Consider the following 14,397-nt stretch of genomic DNA (forward strand, 5'->3'; position numbering starts at 1 on the left):
ACACTTAGTGTATCCATACAAATCCACAAGAACCTCGAATGATGTACCGGATGCAAGCCTATGTAAAGAAAGGCTAACTTGGTTCTTCAAGCTCACTATTCCATGATGGTTCACTCGGTATTTGGTTGAATATGTGGATCAAGCCTTCCATAAATGTAATGAAATGTCTCCCTGCTCTCTTATACATGCCTCTTGAACATATATGCTGAATAAGAGCCTAGCAAGTAATGCCCTAGACAATGTTGTGGTTGGGGGAAAGCCAACAAACACATTTACCATGCCCCCTCTGATGATTAATTGTCTTCTTGCACTTCAATGGCTGAACAATGTATTGAATCAATTGCATCCATGTGAAAAATGGCCTCGTCATGGTCATAGCTTGTCTCCGTCAATTCAACCATCACAATAGAACACATCCATGAACAATGCAAAGAAAGTTCCCTGGATATGTCCATGTCAATCTGCATCGTCCAAGCAACATTGCAATACATAATAAACTATTTACGATAAAATGTTTCATTGATTGTAAGGATGATAAAAAAGGATCATAAAATTATGACATTGCCTTGACAAGCATTATTCTTGTGTTACAAAAATTGAAATCAAACATGCTCACAAATTCAAGATTTACCAAAACCATAGAAACCAAGAACAAGCAAACAAGTGGGAGAGAAGAGGAAGAGAGAGCGACACTACATGGGGTCCAATCTACCCCCCCTAGATGGTGGCTCTTGCTTCCCATTTAGAGCATTTATAATTATAATTCCAAAAAGAAAAGAGCCAATAATAGTACATCCAAAAGCATCCCTTGTCCATAATTAGAGGGATTTCTCATCCACGAGCTTAAAATATCACAAGGCTTAATATGCCCTCATCCACTATTAGTTAGAATAAATTAGCCCATGGCTTAAATTTTATTACTTTACAATATGGCCCATGGCCTTTGACATCCATTAGATACTTCGATCAATCCAAATCACCTTCACCATCTCCGTTCCTCGTTATCCAACTCATCATTTGTACTCAAGTAGCCAATTGTGTTAGTTGTTACAATCAATTGATGAATCATCACATCAACTAATCCCAACACAATTGTATGCTTGATATACAAACATCAAAATACACACCTTGTGACCAATTGCAATAACACTAGTAACACTAGCGACATTAGTATTAACATGGAATCACCCACAATACTAACCATCTAGCTTGGCCAAACACAGGTAGTTAGGTGTCATCAACTAAACCCCACAAAGCATCCACTAGGACCCCCGCCGCGTCTGGTGTGCTCCTATGGTATACTTTGCCATAGTCACACATAGCAAGAAATATCAAAAATACAATTCCGTAACATCCTTCTTGCTTGGATTGCAACTGACCTTAGTTGTGTATTTGAATTTCCAAGTCAACGAGTAGAGATGTGAAGAGTAATCTCTTGGATATTCATCAAGTATCATCATGATTAAAAAAATTCTTCAAGAGATCTTAAGCTCTCATTAACCAAGAGATAATGAATTTAGCCAGTTCAAAACTCATGAAAGATTACTTGTATTCTTATCCTATACCAAGAGAAAGTGCTATACCACATCTATTCATTGCTTATGTTATTTTGTTATAGGTCCAAGCATTATATTTGTCATATTTCTCAATATCTATACCTTCCCATACCAATATGATATTGAGAAATAATAAAAAATACAAAGCATAATTCTTTTTCCTTTTGATGTGAGTAACAATAAGTGACATATACTATTCTATGATCAACAGAAGGCATATATACGTCATTGTCTAATCACACATCAAAGTTTCTTATTTAACTTAGTAGCTAGTAATGATCCAATATGTATTTTCTTCAGCTACTAGAAAATACATAGAAGATATTATCCGACATACCAACTGTTTTTCATTATCTATAAAAGTAATTCCATAAAGAAATTATCGAAGCAAAAAGCTTGTCATCCAACAATCACGCCTTCCCTCTTGCTTAGCAAAAATGTCATATGCTTTTTCTTCTCTTTAATTTTGTCTAATTCAGTTCACTTTTACATAACACTTTATCGAAGCATTCCATATGTATTACATAATTATAGTTTTGTTATCTACAATTAAGCTAGGATTGGCATCTACTCAAGAAAGCTATGAGGATACAAGCCCTCTAAGTAATTGTATTTCTTATTTCATACATACCACAGGATATACATCTTCTTATCCTTATTAATGCACATAATCATGCTTATGTAATCATAACAAACTCTTAGCTCACATAATCATGCTTATTTAATCATAACAAACTGTTAGCTCACCTAGATTATCCTAGATCCCATATAGGCTATCATATTTTATTCCCTTTTTCATGCTATTTTATTTTGATGTAACACTATTCTTCAAATAAAATTGTTCCCTTCCATCGCCATACCATTCTTTCTTGTCTCTATATGAGAAAATAAACATATACCAAAATTTTGCTTGCTTGGTTCAGCCCCAATCAACTTTCTTTCGCTTCTCATTAAATCATCAGTCTTATAACTTTGTGGTTCAAAAGAGATTCCTTGCAGAGCCTCTCTTTCATAGTGACCTCACCATATGAATGTTTTTAGTCCTCATGTCCTAAGGTTAAGTCATCTGTGGTCATGGCTGTTCATCTTTCTATCCAAAGAATGCTTCTACCAATTCATTAATAGTAAGCACTGAAAAGAAACATCCATAAATTTCTTATCTAAAGTCAGAATACATTGATCCAACCACTCAAAAGAATCGGCGCATACCCTTTGAACAAGCCATCACAGGTCATTTTTTGTCAATCGTAGTTATAGCATTGATTTTCAAAGCATCTTTGATAACTTTTGCATACAAACTCAAAAAATAGTGATCAAGTAGTCTAAATAATCAAAAAAAACATTCTGAGAACGATTATGTCATCAGATTGCAGAAACTCATGTCACTTGCCTCTCGCAGTCAGCTAGAGCATAGCTAGGCTCTGATACCACAATTACAAAAATTGAAGTCAAACATGCTCACAAATTCAAGATTTACCAAAACCATAGAAACCAAGAACAAGGAAACAAGTGGGAGAGAATAGGAAGAGAGAGCAACACTGCATGGGGTCCAATCTACCTCCCCTAGATGGTGGCTCTTGCTTCCCATCTAGAGTATTTATAATTATAATTCCAAAAAGCAAAGAGCCATCAATAGTACATCCAAAAGCATACCTTGTCCATAATTAGAGGGATTGCTCAACATAGCTTCACGAGCTTAAAGTATCACAAGGCTTAATATGCCCTCATCCACAATTAATTAAAATAAATTAGCCCACGGCTTGAATTTTATTATTTTACAATATGGCCCATGGCCTTTGACAGCCATTAGATACTTCGATTAATGCAAATCGTCTTCACCATCTCGGTTCCTCGTTATCCAACTCATCATCTGTACTCAAGTAGCCAATTGTGTTAGTTGTTACAATCAATTGATGAATCATCACACCGACTAATCCCAACACAATTGTATGCTTGATATACAGACATCAAAATACACACCTTGCGACCAATTGCAATAACACCAGTAACACTAGCGACATTAGTATTAACATGGAATCACCCACAATACTAACCATATAGCCTGGCCAAACACAAGTAGTTAGGCATCCCCAACTAAATCCCACAAAGCATCCACTAGGACCCCCATCGCGTCTAGTGCACTCCTATGGAATACTTTGCCATAGTCACACTTGACTAAAATAAAATTATTTCCATAGCAAGAAATATCGAAAATACAATTCCGTAGCATCTTCATTGAGCACTACCAAGAAGGAAATGAGCGATTCCAATTGTGGCACTAACATCAATGAGGCAATATCTTCATTAAACACTAAGAAGGAAATGAGCAATCCCAACTGTGACACCAACATCCATGTAGAGGCAATGTCACAATCCCCCAACTAAGTTACAACAATGTGATGAAGATGAAGAAAATCAAAAGATTGTTATGCATGCTCAAGAAATGCCACCATTCTTGAGTGCATGGACTCAAAAATATATAGCCTCCTTGTCTCTGATGCTTCTTGTTGAGTGGAGGAATCCTTAAGGTGATCTAAAGGTGCACAACTAGTTTTTGCCATTTGTCCCAACGAGTCATCTCGTCGTGATTGCCACATCCCCCATGTGTGCTCTCCCAATGTCTAGATGTTGGATGACTTGAAAATTTGGCATGCTCATTTTCACCACCTCCACTTGGTAGTGTCTAGCCATCAGGGACCACTCAATCTATCATGGAAGAATCATGGCTAACACAGACAAAGTGAGCTCTGTCATGCATATACTTGTCCAAAACATCATACCACTTACATGTGTAATTCCTATCATTGCCAAAAGCTACATTATGTGCCTTGCCTTGCTTATAAGCTAGTATAATCATCCCAATTTCTTTCGATGAGCCTCACTATCTTTGTCCAAATCATAGTACGTAGAAGCTAATTGTGTTGCATAAATCCACTCCTTGCTCCATAGATCCACTCCTTAGTTTTCGGGGATTATTAAACTCCTTATGCATCCCACCCCTATGTTCACTAGTTGATCTACTCACCAAAAGTCTTTCCAAAAACTAGACCCTTTGTTGTCTTTGTCCACAATGTCCTCATCTAGATTTACCTTTGAGACCCTCTTTTAAGAGGCTTTGGATTTCTTTTACACTCTTGGATCTTGCTTTTGACCTCCACCACATTATTATCCATGAGTCAAGCTTTTGTCCTTGAGGCCTTGCTCCCTTTCAAGGGTAGAGAGATTGCCGAATCAACCCCTAAATTACCAGGGGCTTATGGCCAACATAGCATGGACTTGCAAGCTTTTATCCACCCACTAGCATATTTGGATGAAACATCATAGAGGATCTTGATAATGGAGTGGTCAACATTACACTGAAGTTATATGTGGCTAATGAAAGGGGTAGGCTAGCATGCGACAAAGTGAAACCAAAGAATGATGGGTAACCAAACATTTGGGAGCACTAGAAGTCCTCATTTTGAGTGACTTGGTATTGAGAGTGGTTTGCATCCATATTAAAAGTTGCAAATCTACATAAATAAAGCCCAAAAAAAGAGAGTATAAGACACCTCCCCAAATGTAAAATTCTAAACTAGATTTTGTGGTGGTTAGTGTTGAGTTTCTAGAATATTTTTTTAAGAGTTGATTTCTTCTCTGTGAATAATATATTCTCATCTTTGTGTAGTCAAGCATATTGAAAGTAGGTCTCACTATGGAACACAATGCATCTATCACAAACAATTTCCTACTCCGTTTTAGAAAAAAAAAACAAGCAATGAAAGTTTGTGTGTGCTTATAGTATTCTCAAGCATAATTTTCTTTTCAAAACCACCTTTAATGATCTTGAAAGGAATCTTTTTTCTAAAGTATACATTATCATTGTTATAGTTCCACACATATGTTTTGCATTGCTATTTCTCCCATTTTCCAACCTTCATGTTAATTATCTAGCCATATTGAGAATTGTAAAAGGACATGTTTCATTCATTGTGTCCCTTTCTAAACTAGCATTGATTCCATGAATATCATTGCTGCCCTTGTTAATACAAGACATATCCATCCTTCATTTGGACTTTTCCTTTCCAACATACCGTGGATCAACAAAAAATGCACTTAGACATATACAAGAATATTACAAGGGTATGCCACATCAAAACCTAATAAGCCACTCTTGCCACATTAGAACCTAATAAGCCGCATGAGAAACAAAAGATTGTTAATGCAAAAATGAACCAATGAACTATAATGCAAGCCTTAGAGAAGACAATATATTTAGACTTTAAGTGAGGAAATTCCAAATGAAAAAACAAATTTGTAATGCAAAATTGTTATTCTAGAAATCAATCTTAATACAAAAATCATTTTGCCTAGAAACGGTTCTGCCTTATAGGATTGTAAATCGTTCAAACCATCCTTTTTGAAGAACAATTACTTTGACATGTAGCCTATTAACTACAAGACAATAATGATAAGAGGTGAATGTGTAATCTTGAAGCAATGCGACAAAACCCCCCGTAAAGAAATGCCTAATAGGTCTCCATAAAGATACTGTCTGCCTCTCTATAATTTGCCTCTACATGATTATGTGTGTAACAGAGAAGTTACGGAAGGAAAACCCATCAAAGTTCTAGATAACAATTGCATATGTAAACCCAATACCATCAAATTTCTACGTATGCAAGGTTTAAACCCAATTATCTACAAAACACCATCAAATATATACAAAGAGAGAGTGAAGCCCTGTGCAAAGAACAAGCCATAACAAAAGGAGACCTGCAAAAATGTGTACAGGGAAAGACACCTGTGCTAACCAATATTAATTTATGAGTTACTCAGGAAACCATCAATTTAGAGCAGACCATGTTTGCCACCCAAACATGTGTGTATAGAGAGATGAATACTCGATAGATGCAGATATGTTGTCACAAATGGATAGTCGTTAAATGAAGCTAATGTTGTGGCAACTTACGAGACCAAAAGTGCACAGGAAGTAGACAAACACCCGGCACTCTGTTGAACCTAAATGAGTACCATGTCTGTCAAGTGGTCTGAACCAAGCCTTAGTACCTTATCAAAGGCCCTTTCAATATAATATTACAATAATGTTCAAGCATACCCAGTTTCACTTTGGTGGGGCTCAAAGCAAGTGTGTGTGCGCATGCACGCATGCGTGCATGTGGATGCACATGCACCCAATCACAGTACTTCACATACATGAGCCCATACCTCAAAAGGGGAATCATGGACCCCATGGGGGAGGGGTCATGGTGCCCACAAAAAAAGGCATAGGACATGGATGTAGAAATCACACGCTTTTCTCCATACCTCTTCAAATATGTGCGCATTTGCTTGATTGTCAATGTACCGACCAAACAAAAAAAGCATCAAAGACATGATGCACCATGTAAGGAATCGCGATGATGCAATTTACACACAAAAAAGGCTAAGGAAATGATGTATCAGATAAGCTCTTATTACAATGTAGAAGAAATTGTTCAAGAGCTATATCCACCCACTAAAAAGATGTGTGTGCACACACATGATGTAGGCATGCATACATGTATGTATGTATGTAGGTAGGTAGGTAGGTAGGTAGGTATGTATGTATATGTAGGTATGTATGTGCATGCATTTGTGTGTGTGTGGGTGTGTGGGTAGGTAGGTAGGTAGTTATTTATATACTTTTATTTTTTGGAATCGGGTATTTGTAACCACAAACACTTTTTTTATGGTGTAAAAGCGTGTGCACCGTGCACGTGCACAGTTATTTATATCAAATTACAACTATGTCTATTTTTGCACGTATATGCATGTACACATTTATATTGCACATGTCTTCACGTGCACACACACAAACTCTTACTTCTAACTTAAAAAATTCTTTGTAAAAGAACGCATGATTAACATTCATGTGGGATTTGCAATTATTTGTTGCTTTTACTACTCATATAAACTAGTCCATTGGAAATGAGGATTGTATTTTTCAATTGAATTGTGCACCTTGCTTTCATGGAAAACCTATCCTTTATGCAATCAACTATGTGCAAGGATTTAGAAAGTTTCATCCAAATGTTACACAACTAAATAACTACAATAATTTTCTCTTATGGTGGTTGCTTTTTTATTCTACTACTTCATAATTATGTTGCAATCGATGTCTTTCACCTTTTTAATCAATCTCTCCAAGCATCTTGACGAGCTAATCATTGAGAGACTACGCCGCAACACTCAACACTTGCAACTTTCTTTCAAGATATTTGTTCTTATTCTACTCTCCATGTTCTCTTTTTGGCCATGTTATTTCTATCCTTACTTTCCAATCTTGACATTTTTGTATTGATTGCAAAAAGCCTAAGCCATAAACTCTCGTCAAAGCAATATATTTTCACTAGACTTCCATGTTTCCCTCTTTTGCCATAGTTGATTTGTTCTTACATTCCAACAATAGAATTTTCGCATTTGTTCTTTTTGTCGATGTTTTTGCATTGTATTTTGTAAGCTCACAAGCCTAATTGTTATTTTCTAGTTACTAGATGTATGCTAGAATGCCCATCTCATTGTGAATGGAAAAGTTCCTACTCAACTTAGTCAATGGTTGATCTTAGTCAAGCTTAGGAAAAGTTCGTACTCCACTTAGTCAATGGTTAATTTTTGCGAGCATTCCAAAAGGGTTCAATTAATAACTTCTTGATTATATGTTGTTGTTCATGCTATGACTTAATGCATGTGAACTTATGAATCCTCTCTTTTCATACACTAAGACTTTGGATCTATTCAAATTCGATCATTCAGGGATTAAGAAAGGTATAACCTTTAGCAAGTGTCGAGCGCATATATTTGAGTTGATTGAGGATAAGTATCTACTTATCACCAAGACTTTAGTAATTGTTACACAATTGGGTGGGATTCTTTTTTTCAATTGCATTGGTTGTGTATGTAGGTTTGCTAGCTTTGAGTGTTTTTAATATGTCTTTTGCAACACATTGCTTGCTATCTGCTTGTTCCATCTTTACTCACAATTGCTACTCATGCAAGTTGTGAGTTGTGTAAATTTGTTATACATCTTCCACCTTAGTCTTCCATTTAAACTAGTAATGCGGTTCTTTTTATATATTGCGAAGCGCATTGACTATGATACTACAAGCAATTGAAAAGCATATAGCATGTAGCTGAGACCATCTATGTGCTTCCACAGTATACTAGAGGATCTCAAAGCAGTCAACTTTCTTAAATTCATCCAAAATTAATTTTACATAGAACATGACAGTCAAACGCTTATACAATCATATGCTTTGGGTTAGCTCAAGAGTGGCATTATACAATGCTACAAAATGACCCATATAGGCATGGTCTCAAACCATCCTCTTGGCATATAGAGACATAGAATGAGCTGCAATAGGATCTATTGTGTATAAACCCCTTTGAAGAGAGAGAGACTTTAACTTTACAATATCTTTTCTTTTCTATGTAGAAGATTCAAGAGCAATCCTTATATGAGATCCCTACATGTTTTATAGCCTTGCAACATACTAAAACACATTACAAATCTTTGGAAAATCTAACTGCTTGTGCAAACCAAGTTATTGACCCTCAAAATTCACAATATTACACCTACTTTCAGCCAGCAGTTTCAGTTGCCCCCTATCTCATGAACACCCTTCTTTCATGTCATTACACTCCCTTATATCGATAAGACACCAATTGCGTCGCCAATGGTACGAACTACCATTTGCCATGAGGACGTTAAAAACATGTCAAAGTAGAATGTTTGGCAGTTGTAGATGTCTAGAAAAGATTTGAAGAGTTAACGAGCAGTTCAAAAATAAATAGGCTAAGCTTGCAGATTCTAGCTGGTATCAGGTATTCAATTGAGCAAAATATCCAAGTTTCAATCGACCAGTATATCTGCGCATATGGCAACTGCATTGGGGACAGTCAATGCTACATTGAACACAGAGTCGGTGTTGCCTCATCAGATCACCCTCCTGGAGTTGTAGATTCTAGAGAAATCAAGTTTTTGAGTGATAGGTTCCTTATGGAGTTTGCTATAGCTTCTCAACACTTGTCTTCATATAGCCTCCTGCTTGTTATAAAGGCAGAACAGCAAGGACTAAGCATCAATCTGAGAATTCATCCTCCCATAAGACATTCAACTCAGGAAACTACATTTTGTGTAGATTTTTTTGACAAAATTAAAAAATAAGCCAAGGACCTCCACATGGTTGAGAAACTAGTACATGTTCCATGCATTCTTCTTTAAAAATTGAGAGAAGAAACATCAATAAAACTCCACTAAAAGGCATTTCTACCACATGCATTGTAGCACCAAACTGAGTATGATGAGCTAACTCGGAAGATGCAAAAGACTATGCTTCTTCACAAGCCCTTCTGATAGAAACACCCACATGGATTCTAGCTATTGATTAGGTAGCCCTTCCACCATTTATACAATACAACATAAAATTCCACTCTAGATAATAGAGTAGATTTCACACAGCAAGAGATAAAGTCCACATAGAATCAAATCTAAAGATACATATGAAAAGAATGAGGTGAATGAATATTGTATGTGTCACTGCAAAATGATGATTGCTCATATGCATGTATTATAGTTTAATTACAGTCAGTGAAACTGCTCAAGGACCAAAATTTATGGAAAGAGAGAAGAAATCACTTGCGATTGCAGAGATTTGGAGTGCCTAAACTCATGTCTTAGAAAGCACCGTATATTTGAGAACAACCTAGAATAAACATTAATTCAAGGAGTGTAAATAGATACATAGAGCCTTGAAGAATTCCACATCTCAACCTTAATTAATCTGTGAGTGCTCTACAAAAACGTCAACACAATTACTCTGCAAACATATGAAAACAGTTTTGATGGCAACTTTAAACAACCTGCAAAGGTTATCCAGATTTGAGAAAGTTCACATTCAATGCCTTGACATAGTTTTGTGATCCTCTACCAGTGCTTGGGGCTCTAACTCACCTGAACTTGCCACAAATGCACAGTGATGCACAAAATCCTTCACATAGTGATATCAGAAACAATGTTTTCACAAGCACACTCTGGGGGGATCACAGTGGCATTTTGTTTATTACTCCTAGATACTAAACTTTATTACAAAAAATGAAGTAATATTTAGACAATTTAATATTCTCATTTATTCCTTATTGCAGATGGGATAGGCATAGGTCACTTTTACATGCACATATTTCATGAATATGCAACACAGACAATTATGTTGCCCAAGAACTCAGGTCACGTTTTTGTGTGGAAATCACACAGCTCATCAAGTTTCATCAAAATTTTATTCAGTATTTCTCTCAGCCCATTCGGTTGTGATGCATATGGGGCTGTGGTCTGCATTTTTTAATCCTTGCACCCAAACTTGATGAATCTATTTCAAATCGTTACCAAAGCACAAGGTGGCCTCCCTTCATCAACCATGCAACCATCTCCCAAGTGAAGTCTTGCTCCGTCCTCTGCGTGCTGGCCACAATGCAGAGGGCACCCAACCAAATCCTCTAGGGTGTCGGGCAGCACCAAAGACAATGTGGAATCATCTCCACATGCAACGATGACATCTACCATCTACCAACATCTATTCCAGCCACAGGTCAATGGGTAGTCCTCCATGTGCCACCAACTACAAGAAACAAGAAATATTCCGAGGCTTGTGGCTGGTCCAAAATTGTGACCAAAAGCGGAAAATGACCTCCAAGGGAACCTGCTGCTCCAACCAATGCCGCTCTCTAGATGGGGAATAGGATGCTACCTCTAGCTTTAGATGCCACCCAATCCGAGTTGTATAGGAGAAAAAGGGCACCTCCTCTACCCTGTCTGAGTGCCCTATCCACAGTGGCCAAAACCACTCCCTTGGATCCATCCCATTCTACACCACTGAGACTGGGACAAGGTAAATGATGTAGCCCTTGCTCAAGCGGCCTATTAATCTGACCCTCTGCCACTTGAGCGTATCTAAAACCCTGTCCGCTTCAAGGTCTCTCATAGTCTCAAGCTGGAGAAGGCCCCCCGACCTAAAATATGCAATGAGAAGAGCCACAGGACTGCCACAAAATTTGGATCTCAAGAGCACTCTAGTCTCAAGAACTGACTGTACTAGTGGTGGGGGCTGAGGCATTATGTAATCCCTCCCACCATGCTTATGGGATCGCCGCCTCAAGGTCTTTCATTCGGGTGCCTGCCCCTCAGATGGGAAAGTGCATGCCCTCATGCCTCTACCTCCGTCGGCAGGTGTCTCCAAGTTCCAAAAGACCTAGCTTGGCCATTGTCCCACTGTTCCCAACCACTGCGTGCCCTAGCATAAGTTCCTCCCAATCATGCACCTCCAGATGCCATACAAGTGGCTACCTCTCAAACACCTCCAAAAAGCCGCTTCTACACCCTTTGAAGGCTTCGCATCAAGAGGAAGCCCTTCCCTGTTTGAGAAAATCCACCTATGGGATTGCTGCCACTGTCCAACCGTGCAGGGGGTGTTCTTGAGAAGCCCTCATTGGAGCAAGAGCTTCTAGGGCTCAAAGCGTAGGATGAGACCTCCTACCCCTTGCCTAGAAGGGCTTCCTCTACATCTTGGGGCCAATAATGCCAAGTCCTCCCTATGCATGTGGCAAGATTCCCAAAAACCTATCAAGATGCTCTACCACGCCATCATGCCTATGCTGGTCGAAGGAGAAAGAAGGCTATCAGAAATTTGGAGAACTCTGGCTCTCTCCACACATCTTGGCCACCTCCTGATGATGAAGACAAACACTCGGCGCTCTGCTGAACCTGAATGAGTACCATGTCTGTCAAGTGGTCTGAACCAAGCCTTAGTACCTTATCAAAGGCCCTTTCAATATAATATTACAATAATGTTCAAGCATACCGAGTTTCACTTTGGTGGGGCTCAAAGCAAGTGTGTGTGCATGTGCACGCATGCGTGCATGTGGATGCACATGCACCCAATCATAGTACTTCACATACATGGGCCCATACCTCAAAAGGGGAATCATGGACCCCATGGGGGAGGGGTCATGGTGCCCACGAAAAAAGGCATAGGACATGGACGTAGAAATCACACGCTTTTCTCCACACCTCTTGAAATATGTGTGCATTTTCTTGATTGTCAATGTACCGACCAAACAAGAAAAGCATCAAAGACATGATGCACCATGTAAGGAATCGTGATGATGCAATTTACACACAAAAAAGGCTAAGGAAATGATGTATCGGATAAGCTCTTATTAAAATGTAGAAGAAATTGTTCAGGAGCTATATCCACCCACTAAAAAGATGTGTGTGCACACACATGATGTAGGCATGCATACATGTATGTATGTAGGTAGGTAGGTAGGTAGGTAGGTATGTATGTGAATGCATTTGTGTGTGTGTGGGTGTGTGGGTAGTTAGGTAGGTAGCTATTTGTATACTTTTATTTTTTGGAATTGGGTATTTGTAAACACAAACACTTTTTTTATGGTGTAAAAGCGTGTGCGTCGTGCACGCACATAGTTATTTATATCAAATTACAACTATGTCTATTTCTGCACGTATATGTAAAAAAAGCATGTACACATTTATATTGCACATGCCTTCACGTGCACACACACAAACTCTATAAACTAGTCCATTGGAAATGAGGATTGTATTTTTCAATTGAATTGTGCACCTTGCTTTCATGGAAAACCTATTCTTTATGCAATCAACTATGTGCAAGGATTTGGAAAGTTGATCTCGTATTCATCCAAATGTTACACAACTAAATAACTACAATAATTTTCTCTTATGGTGGTTGCTTTTTTATTCTACTACTTCATAATTATGTTGCAATCGATGTCTTTCACCCTCTTCAATCAATCTCTCCAAGCATCTTGATGAGCTAATCATTGAGAGACTACGCCGCAACACTCAACACTTGCAACTTTCTTTCAAGATATTTGTTCTTATTCTACTCTCCATGTTCTCTTTTTGGCCATGTTATTTCTATCCTTACTTTCCAATCTTGACATTTTTGTATTGATTGCAAAAAGCCTAAGCCATAAACTCTCCTCAAAGCAATATATTTTCATTAGACTTCCATGTTTCCCTCTTTTGCCATAGTTGATTTGTTCTTACATTCCAACAATAGAATTTTTGCATTTGTCCTTTTTGTCGATGTTTTTGCATTGTATTTTGTAAGCTCACAAGCCTAATTGTTATTTTCTAGTTACTAGACGTATGGTAGAATGCCCGTCTCGTTGTGAATGGAAAAGCTCCTACTCAACTTAGTCAATGGTTGATCTTAGTCAAGCTTAGGAAAAGTTCCTACTCCACTTAGTCAATGGTTAATTTTTGCGAGCATTCCAAAAGGGTTCAATTAATAACTTCTTGACTATATGTTGTTGTTCATGCTATGACTTAATGCATGTGAACTTATGAATCCTCTCTTTTCATACCCTAAGACTTTGGATCTATTCAAATTCGATCATTCAGGGATTAAGAAAGGCATAACCTTTAGCAAGTGTCGAGCGCCTATCTTTGAGTTGATTGAGGATAAGTATCTACTTGTCACCAAGACTTTAGTAATTGTTACACAATTGGGTGGGATTCTTTTTTTCAATTGCATTGGTTGTGTATGTAGGTTTGCTAGCTTTGAGTGTTTTTAATATGTCTTTGCAACACATTGCTTGCTATCTGCTTGTTCCATCTTTACTCACAATTGCTACTCATGCAAGTTGTGAGTTGTGTAAATTTGTTATACATCTTCCACCTTAGTCTTCCATTCAAACTAGTAATGCGGTTCTTTTTATATATTGCGAAGCGCATTGACTATGATACTACGAGCAATTGAAAAGCATATAGCATGTAGCTGAGACC

Source organism: Dipteris shenzhenensis, chromosome 8, assembly GCF_047967505.1.
Source record: "Dipteris shenzhenensis isolate YYH24624 ecotype China chromosome 8, Dip_SZ_1.0, whole genome shotgun sequence".
In the NCBI taxonomy this organism is placed as follows: domain Eukaryota; kingdom Viridiplantae; phylum Streptophyta; class Polypodiopsida; order Gleicheniales; family Dipteridaceae; genus Dipteris; species Dipteris shenzhenensis.